Source organism: Sturnira hondurensis, unplaced genomic scaffold (assembly GCF_014824575.4).
Source record: "Sturnira hondurensis isolate 20B ecotype Veracruz unplaced genomic scaffold, ASM1482457v3 Scaffold0011192, whole genome shotgun sequence".
In the NCBI taxonomy this organism is placed as follows: domain Eukaryota; kingdom Metazoa; phylum Chordata; class Mammalia; order Chiroptera; family Phyllostomidae; genus Sturnira; species Sturnira hondurensis.
This window is the reverse complement of record NW_028083823.1, coordinates 948,427-962,235: the sequence shown is the minus strand read 5'-3', so window position 1 is coordinate 962,235 and position 13,809 is coordinate 948,427.

The window sequence follows — 13,809 nt, the reverse complement described above, 5'->3', positions numbered from 1 at the left end:
TGGTTTCAGGCATCCATTGGGAGGATCTCAGAACATATCCCCCATGGATAAGTGGGGACTACTGTATATGTGCAGTTCCCAGGCATTCCATCCTGCATTTAGCTTCTTCCCAGAGCCACTGTCTAGACCTCTCTACCAGTTTCTCTTCCCCAATATGATAACAACAACAAAGTATTAATAATAGTAGCTATCATCAGTGAGCCCATTTTGAATGCTAGGCATTTAGTAATTCACGTGCATTGTATCATTTCATCTTCAAAACAGGGCTGAGAAGTAGCAGTTTAAACATGTGGAAATCATGGCTGACATTAAACAATCAGTCAAAGTCATGCAGGCAGGAAATGGAAGAGCTGGGGTTAACTTTAGGCCATATGACTTTAAAACCTTTTCTATTAACCTCCCACTCCCTGGAGGTCCTCCAAAATATCACATGTTCTTGCTTCAGCAGTTAAAAGTAGAACAATGCCATAACCCTCATGCCCACCCCACACCCACAATTCCCAGATGTCATTCCATCTCACCACCCTCAGGTCACAACTGCAGAAATATCAGAAATGGAGACTTGACCTGCTACCCTGGAAAGGCTGTGGCTCTTTACTGTAGGGTCCCATCTCCAGCAGTCTGGGAAAGAGCCCCAATAATACCCAGGTAGGCAAGTCAACCCAATGGTAATGGGTAGTTGGGCATATGGTAAAGTAGGTGACAGTCCACAGTGGTGAGAAGCTGGGTGAACTTGGGAATGTGGGGAAAACACAAAGGGTGGCTTACAAGGAGATGTGTCCTCTGATTTTGACTTCTCTGAGTCATCAGTAATTCCTCCACATCCTAGGGAAGGGCTGGCTCAATAAAGCAATAAGGAAATTCTTGTCTGAGCAGCTATTGGGGTGAGGGAAGGGGTCAGCTTTTCTGTAGCCTGGATGAGATATGTGTACAAACCACTTTTGGGACAAGGAGCTTCTTGCAGAGAAGTGCAGATTCTGTCTGAAAGACAGATCCCACATTCTGGCTGCTTCAGTTATGTGTTGCATTTACATCCCTGTTCTGATGAAGAAGAGAAGAAGAAGCAGATTGCCATGATAGTTTGGGTTCACTGCATGGTTGATTTTTTTGACCTGAAAAATGTGTAGTCATGGAAACTGTGGAAGGCTTGTCCTGGAAGAGTCCCACTAGTCTAATGTTGCCATCCATATCTTTTGTAACCCACTCTCCAGAATTCTACCACATGTGGGTTGCAAACCATTCATGGATCCCAAAATGAATTTAATGGGTCACAACCAGAATGTTTTTTAAAAAGGAAATAGCCCTGGCTTGTGTGGCTCAGTGGATAGAGTGCTATCTAGAGTGCTAAGTGCTACCTAGAGTGCTAAGAGTCCCCAGTTCAATTCCCAATCAGGGCACATGCTTAAGTTGTGGGCCAAATTCCCAGTGCAGGGTGCACAAGAGGCAACCACACATTGATGTTTCTCTCCCTCTCTCACTCCTTTCTCCTCTCTCTAAAAATAAATAAATAGATTGAGGAGGAGAAGATGGCGGCGGAGTAGGACAAAGGATTTCGCTTCTCTCCACGCGCCGGAGAAGGACCTGGCTGATCTGCGGAAGAACACAGCAGATGCTAAACTGGGACTCAGCATATAAGAAAGCAGGACTCCAGAGACTGTAGCGGACACTGAATGACCAGAAGTTGAGGAGAGGAGAGGACCACAAATCAACAAGGTACGAGGGAGCAGCACAGAGGCGGTGGCAGGGCCCCCTGCCAGGCCAAGCCAGGGCCCGGGCCGGCCGCCCCGGTCTCTGAGAGCCGAGGGTGGGCAACACCGGCTCTGGGAGAGAACTGGTCACCGGCACCACCCCTGTCCGGCAGGGCGCAGATTGGAAAACACCATAAGAGATCAGTCTTCCAGTAGTGGCAGAGAGAGGAGTGAGCATTCGGAAGCAAGCTCCGATAACTCGTGGAGTCAGGTAGCTGGCTTGGGAGAACTGAGAGTTGCCAGAGCACTCCCTGCTTCAAGGGGCCCGTGCCTGCCTGCGAGCAGTCCCGGGGAATCTCGGACTGCTGTCAGGGCCTCCAGAAGTGGGTCAGTTTCGAGCTCCATCCCTACTCAGCCGGCACAGATCAGCTCCATCCCTGCTCGCCGGTGGCGAGGCTGTGCAGACCGTCTGAATCCTTGCTCAGCTGGCGCGGACTGGGAGACACTGTGAGTCAAGCATTGATCTTCAGCTGGACCAGCTGCAAGTCGCTCACGCCTCCCCGGTTCCCGAGTGGCCTGTGCCATCGCCGACGGGCTCATACAGCCGCGCGCGTCCCCCGGGCACCGGGTTTCCTGGACCTTGGGTGGCGCGCACCTCCCCGGCACCTGGGCGACCCGCGACATCGCTGGCTCGGGCTCCTACAGCCGGCGCGCCTCGGTTTCCTGGACCTTGGGTAGCGCGCACCTCCGCGGTCCCGAGGGGCCTCGGGGAACTGCCAGTCGCCCGTGCTTTTCCGGTGGGGCGGGGTCTGCGCCGACCCTCGGCTTGGGGAATTGAGAGTCGCCCAGGTGATCCCTGTGGCACAGGACCTGCACTGGCTGGCGAATAAATTCGGGGAGTCTCTGGCTGCTGGCTGGGCCCCTGGAAGAGAGCCAGTCACCAGCTTCACCCCTACTCAGTCGGCGCAGACAGGGAAACACAGGGAGTCGGGCTGTTGCTGTTGGGTGTGGGAGAATTGTGAGTTGCCCTGTGTGTTCAGCCACAACACAGGGAAAGGTCCACACCCAAGCCTACGAGAACAAGAAAGCCAGGCTGGGAGCGTGCACCCTCATGTCAGACCAGGGCTGGGAAGCCTGGGAGAAAATCTGCTCTTAGTGGGGTGCGGGTGAGAGGCGCCAGTCTGGATCTTGGGGGGTACTGCCAAGACGAGTTGAGTGTACCAAGGCGCGAGAAGAGCCACAATAACAGCCCCTCAGGCTGCTGCAGTTAGTGAGACCAAACGGGTTGACTCGCTGGACACCAACCGGAGGAGTAGAGAGAGCAGAGAAGACCAAGATACCTACAGGAGACTGCACCACTGAATTCCACAGGTATCCTACCACAGGAGTTCACGCCATAAACTCAGGGTACCAGAACAGATCAATCCAAGAAGCTGAGGCCAATGAGAAGAGCAGCACAAACAATGGGGAGACAAAGAAACAATCCCCAAATGAAAGAAAAGGAGGAAGCCACAGAAAGAATGTTAGATGAAATAGAGGCCAGTCAACTATCAGATGTGGAATTCAAAGCACTGGTTATCAGGAAATTCAAAGAGCTTACAACGAACTACCAGAAACTACAGGGGAGCTACAATGAACTCTCCACAAATTATACCAGCATGAAAAAGGAAATAGAAGCCATCAGCAAAGGCCAAGAGGAAATGAAAAATACAATTTCTGAATTGAAGAACACAGTAGAAGGTATGAAGAGTAGGATTGATGAGGCGGAGGACCGCATAAGCGAGCTCGAAGACAAGGTAGAAAGAATCTCCCAGACAGACGAGGTAATGGAAAAGAGAATCAGAAAAAATGAGGAGAGTCTAAGAGAAATACAAGACAATATGAAACGTAATAATATCCGAATAATAGGAATACCAGAAGGGGAAGAAGAAGAACAAGGGATAGAAAACCTACTTGAAAGAGTAATAACAGAAAATTTTCCTAAGATGAGGGGAGAGAAAGTCACACGAATCCAGGAATCGCAGAGAGTCCCAGGCAGGTGGAACCCAAAGAGGCCTACTGCAAGACACATCATCATTAAAATGGCAAAACTCCAGGACAAAGAGAGAATCCTAAAGGCAGCAAGGGAGAAAAAGGAAGTAACATACAAGGGGGTCCCAATAAGGTTGGCTAATGACTTCTCAACGGAAACATTCCAAGCAAGAAAAGAATGGCAGGAAATATTCCAAGTAATGAGAAACAGAGGCCTACAACCGAGACTGCTTTATCCAGCAAGGCTCTCAATCAAGATAGAAGGCCAAATAAAGAGCTTCCAAGACAAAAGAAGTCTAAAAGAATACGCCTCCACAAAACCTGCTCTACAAGAATTACTAAAAGGGCTGCTTTAAGGAAAGGAAGGAAAAGAGAGAGACAGAGAGGAACACAGGTACATAAATGGCAATGAATAAGTACCTTTCGATAATAACTTTAAACGTAAATGGATTAAATGCACCAATTAAGAGACATAGAATAGCTGAATGGATAAGAAAGCATGACCCACACATATGCTGCCTACAAGAGACTCACCTGAGGACAAAAGACCACCACAGACTGAAAGTGAAAGGATGGAAACAAATTTTCCAAGCAAATGGACATGAAAAAAAAGCCGGGGTAGCAATCCTCATATCAGACAAAATAGACTTCAAAAAAAAGGCTATAAAGAGAGACCCAGAAGGTCACTTCATAATACTCAAGGGAAGAATCCACCAAGAAGACATTAACATCATAAATATATATGCACCCAACACAGGAGCACCCAAATATATAAAGAAAATCCTAGAGGACCTCAAGAAAGATATTGACAGCAACACAATTATAGTAGGGGATTTTAACACCCCACTGTCAAAAATGGACAGATCTTCCAAACAAAATATCAACAAAGATATAGCAGCATTAAACGACACTCTAGAAGAAATGGACCTAATTGATATATATAGAGCCATCCATCCCAAAGAAACTAAATACACTTTCTTTTCAAACGCACATGGAACATTTTCAAAGATAGATCACATGATAGGACACAAAACCAGTCTCAACAACTTCAGGAAAATAGAAATCATACCAAGCATCTTCTCTGATCACAAGGGACTGAAATTGGAAACCAACCCCACAGGAAAAAACCCAAAACACCCAAAATCATGGAGACTGAATGGTAGGCTATTGAACAATGAATGGGTCAAGATTGAAATTAGGGAGGAAATCAAAAAACTCCTTGAAACAAATGAAAATGAACTCACCACAACCCAAAATTTATGGGACACAGTGAAGGCAGTCCTGAGAGGGAAGTTCATAGCGATACAGGCTCACCTAAAGAGGATAGAAACATTTCAAACAAACAACCTAACCCAACGCCTGCAAGAACTCGAGGAACAACAACAAAGACAGCCCAGAGCAAGTAGAAGGAAGGAAATAACCAAGATCAAAGCAGAATTAAATGACATAGAGACTAAAAGCACAATTCTAAAGATCAATGAATCCAGGAGTTGGTTTTTTGAAAAGATAAACAAAATAGACAAACCTTTAAGTAGGCTCATTAAGAAAAGAAGAGAGAGGACACAAATAAACACAATCAGAAATGAAAGAGGAGAGATTACAACTGATACCACAGAAATAGAAAGGATTGTAAGAAATTACTATGCGGAACTGTATGCCAAGAAATTTGAAAACCTGGGTGAAATGGACAAATTTCTAGAAAAATATAATCTTCCAAAACTCAATGAAAAAGAAGCAGAAAACCTGAACAGGCCAATAACAGCAAATGAAATTGAAGAAGTAATCAAAAAACTCCCATCACACAAAAGCCCTGGGCCAGATGGTTTCACAGGAGAATTCTACAAAGCTTTTAAGGAAGAGCTAACCCCTATTCTTCACAGACTATTCCAAAAAATCCAAAAGGAGGGAAAACTCCCCAACTCTTTCTATGAAGCCAGCATCACCCTAATCCCAAAGCCAGATAGAGACACAACAAAGAAAGAAAATTACAGACCAATATCACTGATGAACATAGATGCTAAAATCCTCAACAAAATATTGGCAAATCGCATCCAACAATACATCAAAAAGATCATACACCATGACCAAGTGGGATTCATCCCGGGGATGCAAGGATGGTTCAATATACGCAAATCAATAAATGTAATACACGAAATAAACAAAAGCAAAGACAAAAACCACATGGTCATATCAATAGATGCGGAAAAAGCTTTTGATAAGGTACAACACCCATTTATGATAAAGGTACTCAGCAAGGTGGGAATAGAGGGAACATTCCTCAATATAATAAAGGCCATATATGAAAGACCTACAGCCAACATCATACTCAATGGGCAAAAACTAAAAGCTTTTCCACTAAGATCAGGTACAAGACAAGGTTGCCCACTTTCACCACTTCTATTCAATATAGTATTAGAAGTTCTAGCTGCAGCGATCAGACAAGAAAAGGAAATAAAAGGCATCCAAATCGGAAAGGAGGAAACAAAACTGGCATTGTTTGCAGATGACATGATAGTGTACATGGAAAACCCTATAGCCTCTACCAAAAAACTGCTGGAACTAATAAATGAATTTGGCATAACAGCGGGATACAAAGTTAATATCCAGAAATCAAAGGCATTTTTGTATACCAACAATGAAGCAGCAGAAGCAGAAATCAGGAAAAAAATCCCATTCGATATAGCAAAAAGAAAAATAAAATATCTGGGAATAAACCTAACCAAGGAGGTAAAAGACCTGTATGCAGAAAACTACACAACACTGAAGAAAGAAATCAAGGAAGACACAAATAAATGGAAACATATACCGTGTTCATGGATTGGAAGAATTAACATCATCAAAATGTCCATACTACCCAAAGCAATTTACAGATTCAATGCAATACCTATTAAAGTACCAATGGCGTATTTCACAGACATAGAACAAACACTTCAAAAATTTATATGGAACCAGAAAAGACCCCGAATAGCTGCTGCAATTTTGAGAAAGAAGAACAAAGTAGGAGGGATCACAATACCTGATATCAAACTGTATTACAAGGCCACTGTAATCAAAACAGCCTGGTACTGGCACAAAAACAGGCACATAGACCAATGGAATAGAACAGAGAGCCCAGAAATAAACCCAACTCTCTACAGTCAATTAATATTCGACAAAGGGGGCAATAACATAAAATGGAGTAAAGACAGCCTTTTCAACAAATGGTGTTGGGAGAACTGGACAGCTACATGCAAAAAAATGAAACTTGAGCACCAACTTACACCATACACCAAAATAAATTCAAGGTGGATAAAAGACTTAAATATAAGCCGTGAAACCATTAAAACCCTAGAGGAGAGCCTTGGCAAGAAAATCTCAGATATTCCACGCAGCAATATTTTTACTGATACGTCCCCTAGAGCAAGGAACATAAAGGAAAGAATAAACAAATGGGATCTCATCAAAATTAAAAGCTTCTGCATGGCTAAGGAAAACAGTATCAAGATACAAAGAGAAGCAACAGCTTGGGAAAACATATTTGCCAATGATACCTCAGATAAGGGTTTAATCTCCAAAATATACAAAGAACTCATTCGGCTCCACTCAAAGAAGACAAGCAACCCAATCAAAAAATGGGCAGAGGACTTGAACAGACATTTCTCCAAGGAGGACATACAGAGAATCCAGAGACACATGAAAAGATGCTCGATATCACTAGCTATCAGAGAGATGCAAATTAAAACCGCAATGAGATACCACTTAACACCAGTCAGATTGGCTATCATAAACAAAGAAACAAACAACAAGTGCTGGAGAGGTTGTGGGGAAAAGGGGACTCTAGTTCACTGTTGGTGGGATTGCAGACTGGTACAACCACTATGGAAAACAGTATGGAATTTTCTAAGAAAACTAAAAATGAACGTACCTTTTGACCCAGCAATTCCACTCTTGGGAGTATATCCTAAGAACCCTGAAACACCAATCCAAAAGAACCTATGCACCCCGATGTTCATAGCAGCACAATTTACGATAGCCAAGAGTTGGAAGCAGCCTAGATGCCCATCGGTAAATGACTGGATCAAAAAACTATGGTACATTTACACAATGGAATTCTATGCTGCAGAAAGGAAGAAGGAACTACTACCCTTTGCAACATCATGGATGGAACTGGAAAGCATTATCCTGAGCGAAATAAGCCAGGCAATGAAAGACAATACCATAGTATATCACTGTTAACAGGAATCTAAACAACAAAACAAACAAGCAAGCAAAATATGACCAATGACACTCAAATACGGAACAGGCTGACAGGGTCCAGAGGAGAGAGGGGAGAGAATCACAGGAGAAAAGGGGATGGTCTCACATGAATAAGTCTAAAGGACACATGGACAATAACTTAGGTGGGGGGAGGAAATGGGAGGGAGGTGGGGAGCACTGGGGTGGGCAGGGCTGGGCATATAAGACATAAAACTGTACTTGAACAAGAATTAAATAAAATTAAAATTCAAAAAAAAATAAAATAAAATGAAGGAGAGAATTCTAGAAGCAGCAAGAGATAAGGGGACAGTCACCTACAAAGGAGTGCCCATTATACTGTCAGCAGATTTCTCAAAAGAGACCTTGCAGGCAAGAAGGGGCTGGAAAGAAGTATTGCAAGTCATGAAAGGCAACAACCTATATCCAAGATGACTCTATCCAGCAAAGCTATCATTTAGAATGAAAGGGTAGATAAAGCGCTTTGAGGATAAGATAATGTTAAAGGAGTTCATCATTACCAAGTCCTTATTATATGAAATGTTAAAGGGGCTTATCTAAGAAATGCAAGAAGATCAAAAACTATGAACAGTAGAATAACAGACTCACAACTATCAACAACTGAACCTGAAAAAAAACAAAAACTAAGCAAAGAACTAGAACAGGAACAGAGTCAGAGAAATGAAGATCACATGCAGGTTTTTCCGTGGGGAGGGGGAAATGGAGGCTGAAAGGTACAGGGAATATGAAGCATAATTGGTAGACATAAAATAGATGGGGAGAGGTTAAGAATGGTATAGGAAACAGAGAAGCCAAAGAACTTATATGTATGACCTATGGACATGAACTAAGTGAATGGGGAAGACTGGAGGGTTGGGGGGTACAGGGCAGAGGGGGGATAAGGGGAAAAATTGGGGAAACTATTAATAGCATAATCAATAAAATATACTTACAAAAAAGGAAAATACTAAAGGTAGTATTTCATATCCAATGAAAATGACCCAACATGGAAGCATGGAGATACAGAGGGTAGGAATAGGGACCAAGAGAATAAATATAACTCAATTTTTATAATGGGCAAAAAGATTTGAACAGTCACTTCATACATACACCAAAATGGCCACTAAAAACATTTAAAAAATCTCAAATTTATTAGTCATTAGGAAATGGAAATTCAGACAAAAACAAGACACTACTACACACCCACTGCATTAGTAAAAGTAAAGCCAAGTGCTGGCAAGGATGTGGAACAATTGGAACTCTTATATACTGCTTGTGGGTGTGTAAGATGGTACAACCACTTTTGCAGTTTCTATTAAAGCTTAACATAGGCATTCCCTGTGGCCCAGCAATTCTACTCCTACTAGTAGAGGCGTACTTCATTTTACTGTGCTTGTTTTCATTGTGCTTTGAAGATACTGTATTTTTAAATTGAAGGTTTTTTTTTTACAAATTGAAGGCTGTGGCAACCCTGCATCAAGCAAGTCTATCTTGCAATTTTTCCAATAGGCTCAGATGATGTTTAGTGTTTTTAGCAATAATGTACTTTTAAATTAAGGATATATATTCTTTAGACATACTGCTATTTATTGCACAGTTAATAGACTACAGTATAGTACAAATATAACTTTTATATGCACTGGGAAACCAAACAAATCCTTATCATTAGCTTTAATGTAATATTCACTTTATTGTGGTAGTCTGGCACCAAACCTGCAATATTTTTAAGGTATGTCTATAGATGTAACAGACCTGCACACATACATATGCAAAAGGATATTTTCATCATTATTATTAATAATTATTACATTTAATAATCCTCATCTGGGAATGACTCAAATATTAATGAAGAGAAAGATGTATCAATTCATTGTGGCATATGCATAAAATGGAATAGTACACTGCAATACTAAAAAACAAACTCCTATAAGCCACAGCATGGATAACTCTCACAAATACAATGTTGAATAACAGAAGCTAGATTTCTGATTCCATGTATATGAAATCTGAAAACAGAAAAAGTTAATTTGTGATGCTAGAAATCTGCTTTCTGCTTAGTGGTTATTTTTTGGGAAGGAAAGTTGGTAAAGTAATTGGGAAAAGGTACAAGGGAGGCTTCAAGAAGTGTAGGTACTCTTCTGGTTCTTGACCTAGATAGAGGGCTACATGAGTGTGTTTACTTCAGGATAATTCACCAAGCTTCACTTGTATGAGGAGTATAATTTTCTATATACCATTTACACTTCAATAAAGGTATTTCTTTTAAAAAATCTAGGTGTACCACTACTATACTTACTAGGCACTCGATAAATGTTTATTTCCTTGAATTTTTTAGGGCAAAAGACAACTCTTCTGTTATTGTAATGCAGTTGTTACAGAAATAGTTTTCTTCCCTACCCTGTCAAAATACCAAGTAAGAAACATAGCATAAACCCCTACTTAGATCATTATAGCAAAACCAGTTCTACAGATGTAAGCAGAATCACACCCTAATACTGTAAAATACAGCTTAAAGTTCTAGTGACTAAGACCTTATTTTCACTAAAATCTCTCTTAAACATCTTCCAGTTTACCAGATATTCAATCAGAAATTGAGGACTTTCCATTCAATATGTGTTTATATATTTGTTTAGTACTCAGAATTTTTAGGACAAATATAATAAGCATATGGGATATGATTAGTACTGTCTATTCTATAATCTCCAGAGATCCTGAATGATTTTGCTATTTTTCTCCACACACATTTCAATTACTTGCCTAGGGAAACTGGATGATAGAATTTCTTTCAGTTTATCTCTCTTACTCTAAAAAAATTACTTCATGCCCAAGGACTATTGTAAGCACTTTACAGGCACTAATTGCTTAATTATAACAATTCTATAAAGTAGATACTGTTATTAGACTCATTACACAGATGAGAAAACAGAGATACAAACATGCTAAAGAACTTTGCAGAAATCACTCAGCTAGCAAAGCTGGAATTCAACAGTCCTGCCAAACCTTTGTTGACCGATGCAGTTTATAGATGAAGATAGAAAGGTCTGTGAAGTCAGCTTGGACCAGCTATTGAGTATCAGAACAGGCCATCAGCCTAAGCTTCTTACCTTAGTCCCAGAGTATTTAAACAAAGAAACAGGTGTGTTTCAGCTAAGAGGCTGCCTGGAATGAGACTTCTTCCTGAAGTTCCCAGCCACTGATGCCCAGAGCTGTGGCCTCACTAATCCTAGCTGTTCAATGGTGTCTTCCCATGTGTCTCTGGCCACCTAGATTTCTCAATGAGTTCCCACATCTCTTTATGCAAATTCAATTCAGAACCTACTTAGGACAGCAAAAATAAAGGAAAAGGGAGCAGAAAAGAAAGGAAAGGAAATTGAGAAGGAAGCAACAGTGAGGTAATTGCTGAGAGTAGGGAGGTGTAAGAGGACTAAACAGTAATGGGAAAACATATAATAAAGATTATATTAAAAATAAAAATAACCATACCATAAAAAACCTTTCAAAGCACTTTCTATCCATTATCTGTTTTATTTCCCTACTCTCATAAGAGGGTAGGTAAGACAATTCTTGTCACTCCTGCTTTGTAAAAACAGAACCTGAGACCTAGAAGTCACATAAATCAAAAGGAGAATGGAGAAAGTGTTAGAGTCAAACAGTAGAACAGGGGTTAACAAACTAAGTCCAATTTTTGCACAGCCTAGGAGCTAAGAATATTTTTATTTTAAAGGGTTGTAAAAACAAACAAAACCAAAGGATAATATGACACAGACCGTATTTACTATGCATTCCTTTGCAGAAAATTATTGCCTGCAATAGAATACTTTCAAGCCACAAAAAGGAATGAACTAGCACTTATGTTCATTAGCATACATAGTTCTCAAAATATTAAAATTACAAATTTCCGAATATTTGCAGTATGATAGAGTTTAAAGACCTAAAAAATCAATATATAATATTTATAGATACAGTGCATATGTTATGAATCATGCATGAGAATGATCAACCCTAGAATCATGATGAGAAAGGGACACAGGGTACCCCAACTGTACTAGTAATATTACGTTTCTTAAACAGAAACAAATAATTCTGAAGCAAACATGTCATGTGAATATTTGATAAAACAGGTAAAGAGATACATGGTTTATTATATTTATTCTCTCTTGTCTATATGCTTGAATATTTTACAATACCAATATTCTGAATTAATGTACAAGAGAAATATCTGTAGTTAATAAGTAAGTGGGTATTATAGACATTGTATATGGTTTTCAGCAAGGCCTCAAGAAAAACAAACAGGCCAAACAAGAAAAGTTCTCTCCTGATATCCTCGTGGACAAGTCAGAGAACTGGTATTTTAATGTGAGTGCAGTCAGATTTGCAACTGGATAAGTAATCTGTACTCATATTCTTCGATACTTCCTTTCAGGGTAAATGGCATTTGTCAAGGAATGCTCAGGGCTGTGGCTTTGGACTGTCCTGGTTTCGCATTCTTGCCAACTATTGGATGAAGACAGAAAATTATAGCTGGGACAGAACTGAGAAGACAAGAGAATCACAATTCAAAATTGTCTCAAAAGACTTATACCCTGGTCTTGAATTCAAGAAAAGGAAATATAACAAGAAAAATGATCAAGCCCTACATTTATATATTTCAAAACATACTGTATAGGTACTGGATGGGTAAATGTTGGCTTAGCTGCTCTCAGTATGAAAAACGAACTGGGAGAATTTACTGAACATCAATATAACCCAACTCTGCGATTCAGCTCCTCCAAAAGCTACAACATTTGGGCACATAAATAAAATCACAGGATTCCAATTAAGGCAAAACAATAAAAGAAAACATAATCCCACTGCTAACAGCGCTTGTTGAAATAAGTCTGTAATGTCACATTCAATTATGAATGTCATATTTTAAGAAAAAAAGGGACAAGTCAGATTGTATCTCAACTACAGTGACCTTAATGGCTTCAAAGAATGTCATTAGAGAAATGACAGAAGGTTCCGGAGAACAGAGAAGAAAAAGTAGACAGTATGATTGTGAATATTTGGAGGTCTGCCATGTGGTAAGGGGGACTAGATGTGTGTGTTGCTTTAGTGGGAAAAATCAGGTCTAAACGTCAGGCTGAAGATTAAAGGAGGCTGATTTCCATATAAGTGAAAGAGCTCTACTTAGTTGTGTCAACTTGGTGGGATATTATCATGAAAGTGATTTGAACCGCCCTCTCCCCAATCTCCTCTCAGCTGTGGAATTAGAATGTGAAAAAATGGCAGTGTCTCAGGTCTGAATCCTCAACCACCCACAAGGGGCTCTGTGGCTCTGCATGCTTTGACTTTCTTGGAGCCTTGCTACCAAGAGGCTAAGAGGCTCAGGAAACAGAGACCACAAGGAAGTAGGCCATTCCAAGTACAGCCATCCTACTCGTCATTCCCAACTGACCCACAGGCTAAATGTGCACTGATGAACAAGCTCAGGCAAGATCAGCATAACCTGGCCCAGACTAGAACTTCCTAGTTGACTTGTAGACTACTGAACAATAAATGCTTATTGTTTAAACCACTAAATCTTGGGTAATTTATTACTTAAAATAGCTACCTGATACAGTGGAGACCTCTTGTCCCCTTTCTAGGCATATGGCAGCACAGTATCTGCTCAACCCAGCCTATTCTCTCAAGACTCCCTCCTTCACAAATCTACAAATGAGAAAAATGCTTCAGTTTCATTATTCATGGATGCTCCTAAACTCCAGGGTACACACAACAAGTTATCTCTGAAGGAAGCATCAGGAGAGTGGGCCTATGGGTTCCCGGCTTAAAAGGCAGGGATCGAAGTACTTGGCTACCCACGTTATGAGCACCC